This window comes from Triticum aestivum, chromosome 1B (genome assembly GCF_018294505.1).
Source record: "Triticum aestivum cultivar Chinese Spring chromosome 1B, IWGSC CS RefSeq v2.1, whole genome shotgun sequence".
NCBI lineage: Eukaryota > Viridiplantae > Streptophyta > Magnoliopsida > Poales > Poaceae > Triticum > Triticum aestivum.
The window spans coordinates 537,309,694-537,314,683 of record NC_057795.1 but is presented as its reverse complement, the minus strand read 5'-3'; positions in this window follow the sequence as shown (position 1 = coordinate 537,314,683).

Sequence of the window (4,990 nt, the reverse complement as noted above, 5' to 3'; positions counted from 1 at the left end):
ATGTGGGTTTGTATGCTTCCTCCTCTAAACGGGGCAGCAGCTTGCGTTTAGGGTAGCTTTTGGAGGGGCATTCGAGTTTGTACTCTTCGGCCGCAAGGACTTCAGTCCATCTGTCGGCTAGCAAATCTTGATCAGCTCTAAGCTGTTGTTGCTTTTTCTTGAGGCTGCTTGTTGTGGCCATCAGCCTGCGTTTAAAACGCTCTTGCTCGACGGGATCCTCAGGCACGACGAATTCGTCATCGTCGAGGCTTGCCTCGTCTCCGGAGGCAGGCATGTAATTATCGTCCTCTACCTCTTTGTCTGCCGCTCTCTCATGAGGGCTGGCTTCTTCATCTTCCTGTGCTGAATCTTGCTGGAGGGGGTTGTCTTCGGCACTGTCCGGGGTGTTGTTGTCTCCGGTGCCGGAATCTCCATTCTTGCTGTGGTGGGATTTAGAGCGGCGCCGCTGACGTCGGTGCTTAGGCTGTTTCTTGGAGGGGTCTTCCTCCGCTATTCCATCGCCATTCCCATCCTTTGGGATGTCCACCATGTATATGTTGTATGACGAGGTGGCTTTCCAGTGCCCCGTGGGTGCTGGTTCTTGGTCGTCTCCGGCATCGTCGTCCATACTGTCGATGTCTTCGGAGTCGAAGTCTAGCATGTCGATTAGGTCGTCGACAGTGGCTACAAAGTGGTTGGTTGGTGGGCTTTGAATTTCTTCGTCGTCCGCATCCCAACTGTCCTGACCATGGTTTGGCCAGGGCTTTCCTGATAACGAGAGATACTTTAGCGAATTCAGGATGTCGCCAAAAGGCGAGTGCTGAAAGACTTCCGCAGCGGTGAACTCCATGATCGGCGCCCAATCGGATTCGATTGGTAGGGGCGCGGGAGGTTCGGAGTCCGGCGAGGAGTCCGGCACCTTGGAGTCACGAGCTTCACAAGGGACAGGGTCGGTATTCGGCTCCATCACCGTAGAGGTAGCAGCCCCCGAGGCGGTGTCTAGCCACCCATCCTCGGTCGCCGCAGTCAGCCCCGAGTTAAGGGTCGCAGTGGACTCTTGTGCGGCCTCAAGGGCAATGTCCGAACGCAGAGCTAGATCATGCCCGTCGTGACAGTGCGGCGCGCTCGGCTGTGGCTCGAATCCGTCGAAGATCAAGTCTCCGCGGATGTCGGCCGTGAAATTCAAACTTCCAAATCTGACCTGATGGCCAGGGGCGTAACTTTCGATCTGCTCCAGATGGCCAAGCGAATTGGCCCGCGGTGCAAAGCCGCCGAATACAAAGATCTGTCCGGGGAGAAAAGTCTCACCCTGGACCGCATTACTGTTGATGATCGAAGGAGCCATCGGGCCTATGAGCGACGACACAGAGGAACTCTCAATGAAAGCACCAATGTCGGTGTCAAAACCGGCGGATCTCGGGTAGGGGGTCCCGAACTATGCGTCTAGGCGGATGGTAACAGGAGACAAGGGACACGATGTTTTTACCCAGGTTCGGGCCCTCTCGATGGAGGTAAAACCCTACTCCTGCTTGATTGATATTGATGATATGGGTAGCATAGGAGTGGATCTACCACGAGATTAAGGAGGCTAAACCCTAGAAGCTAGCCTATGGTATGATTGTTGTTCGTCCTATGGACTAAAACCCTCCGGTTTATATAGACACCGGAGAGGGCTAGGGTTACTTAGAGTCGGTTACAATGGTAGGAGATCTACATATCTGTATTGCCAAGCTTGCCTTCCACGCCAAGGAAAGTCCCATCCGGACACAGGACGAAGTCTTCAATCTTGTATCTTCATAGTCTTGAAGTCCGGCCAATGATGATAGTTCGGCTATCCGGACACCCCCTAGTCCACGACTCCCTCACTTAGTATCTCTGATGAATCCGGCCTCAAGTAGCTTGGCTAGCTCTTCTCCCATGGCTTACCGTTTAGGCTCTAAAAATCGCCTAAGTGTCTGTTTGACTGGCTTGTATCCTTTCAGTGTATTAAGGTTGTGTTCGGCCAGTCTGCGTGGGATGCCCGGCATGTCCGAAGGATGCCAGGCGAAAATGTCCCAATTCTCGCGTAGGAAGTCTCGTAGTGCGGCGTCCATTGTAGGGCTCAACTGTGTCCCGATGGAAGCTGTCTTCGTGGGGTCCGTTGGATGGACCTGGAATTTGACTATCTCGTCTGCAGGTTTGAATGAGGTGGACTTGGGTCGTTTGTCGAGTATCACATCGTCCATGTCCACTGTGGTGCGCAGTTGTTAATTCTTCAGCCGCTAGGGCTTCAGATAATGCTTCCAGGGCTAGTGCTGCAATTTTATGTACGGCGCGGAGTGCGACATCCGGATCACTAGCTAGAGTGATGATTCCATTGGGCTCGGGCATTTTGAGCTTCATGTACCCGTAATGGGGTATAGCTTGAAAGCTTGTGAATGTGTCCCGCCCTAAAAGGGCGTGGTATCCGCTGCTGAAAGGAGCCACTTGGAATGTGATTTCTTCGGACCTGTAATTCTCCGGAGTGCCGAATACCACATCGAGTGTGATTTTTCCCGCACACCGTGCCTCCCGGCTAGGGATGATTCCCCTGAAGGTTGTGCCGCTTTGCTCAATGCGGCTTTTATCAATTTCCATCTTGTTGAGTGTTTCTTCATAGATCAAGTTTAATCCGCTTCCGCCGTCCATGAGTACTTTAGTAAGCCGAAAGCCGTCCATGATTGGGCTAAGGACCAAAGCGGCTGGTGCCCGGACTGTCTGGAATTGAGGTTCATCACTGGCACTGAAGGTTATAGCAATGTCGTTCCATGGATTTATTTTTGCCACATGGCAGATTTCAGCGAAATTTTGATGAGCTCGCTTGCGCCTATTATTTGAGGCGAAAGTCTCGAAGACTGTCAGTACTGCATTGTTGTCTTCGGCGGGGTGTTGCTCTGCTTTGTGGCTTACCAGAAGATCCTCGCCGCTTTTTGCCACCTGCCAGAGTATCCAACATGCTCTAAGGCTATGCGTTGGCGTAGTATCCGGCGTGCTGTGAATTTTTCATGGCCCATTGAGCCATTCTTCCAATACAGTTCCATGCCTTGGAGTGGGCTTTGGTTTTTCGGGAATTGGATCGGGTAACTTACGAGAGTTTGCCCTTTTAGTTCGGACAAAGGATTTAGTGAGAGCCGGATTATCCCAGAAGTCCGCTTGGGTTGTCCAGGTGCTCTCCATCACACAGTACTTCTGTACTATGGCTGCTAAGTCGGCAAAGTGTATTATGTCACGGCGACTTATAGCATTAAGGATCCCTTTGTTCATGCAATTTTTGCATAAAAGTGAGATTGTGTCTTCCTCACAACAGTCCTTAACCCTGCTTAGTACAAGGAGGAATTTGGCCCAGTAGCGATGTACTGTCTCTTGGGGCCCTTGTTTGATATGGGATAGACGGTTTAAGTCTGGGTGGGTGGGCGTAGCTGAATCTGGATTCTGATCCGATCTAACGCCCAGGGGCAGAGGAGCTTCCGGGCTTGACAGCTCGGGATCCGGGGTGTTGCCCAATTTTTCCGGCCCGATACCCGATTCTAAGTCCGGGGTCTGGGTCATGTCCTCCCACGAGCGGGTATCTGGCTCAGAGAGCTCGGTAATCCGGACATAATTCGTCCTCAGAGTAGAGGGATAATCCGTGTGTGGCTTCTCCACTACCGCTATCTCGTGGGTGACCAGTGGGGATTTAATATCCCTTTGGTCGGGTTTAAGCCCAATCCGATCATAGTCTGTAGCGACTCCCAAACCGGAAATGCGATCCAAGAGCTTGTTATGGGAGGAGAGCTCCATCAGATTCATCTGTTCGGCGAGTTCCGAGTTGACGTGGAGGCTCTTTTTGATGACCCGAGAGGTCATTGTCGGCGCGGAAGCCGATCGGGCGGCCATGATGAAGCCGCCTAGTCGGAGAGTTTGGCCTACCGCTAGAGCTCCCCCAGAGGTGATGTTGTCCTTGACAACGAGACGGACCATCGAGCCTTGCAGCGACGACACAGAGGAACTCTCAATGAAAGCACCAATGTCAGTGTCAAAACCGGCGGATCTCGGGTAGGGGGTCCCGATCTGTGCGTCTAAGGCTAATGGTAACATGAGGCAAGGGACACGATGTTTTACCCAGGTTCGGGCCCTCTCGATGGAGGTAAAACCCTACTTCCTACTTGATTGATTTTGATGATATGAGTATTACAAGAGTTAATCTACCACGAGATCGTAGAGGCTAAACCCTAGAAGCTAGCCTATGATGATTATGATTGTCCCCCTAAGGACTAAACCCTCTGGTTTATATAGAAACCGGAGGGGGCTAAGGTTTACACGGAGTCGGTTACAAAGAAGGAAATATAATATCCGGATCGCCAAGCTTGTCTTCCACGCAAAGGAGAGTCCCATCCGGACATGGGACGAAGTCTTGAGTCTTGTATCTTCATGGTCCAATAGTCCGGCCAAAGTATATAGTCCGGCTGTCCGGATACCCCCTAATCCAGGACTCCCTCAGATAGTTTTGTGATAAGATAAATTGTAACGAGTAACAAGCAATGAAAGTAAACAAAGTGCAGCAAGGTGGCCCAATCCTTTTGTAGCAAAGGATAAGCCTGGACAATTTCTTATACTGAGAAAAGAGCTCCCGAGGACACATGGGAATTATCATCAAGCTAGTTTTCATCACGCTCATATGATTCGCATTCGGTACTTTGATAATTTGATATGTGAGTGGACCAGTGCTTGGGTATTGCCCTTACTTGGACAAGCATCCCACTTATGATTAACCCCTATTGCAAGCATCCGCAACTACAAAAGAAGTATTAAGGTAAACCTAACCACAACAATAAACATATGGATCCAAATCAGCCCCTAACGAAGCAATGCATAAACTAGGGTTTAAGCTTCTGTCACTCTAGCAACCCCTCATCTACTTATTACTTCCCAATGCCTTCCTCTAGGCCCAAATAATGGTGAAGTGTCATGTAATTGATGTTCACATAACACCACTAGAGGAAAAGACAACATA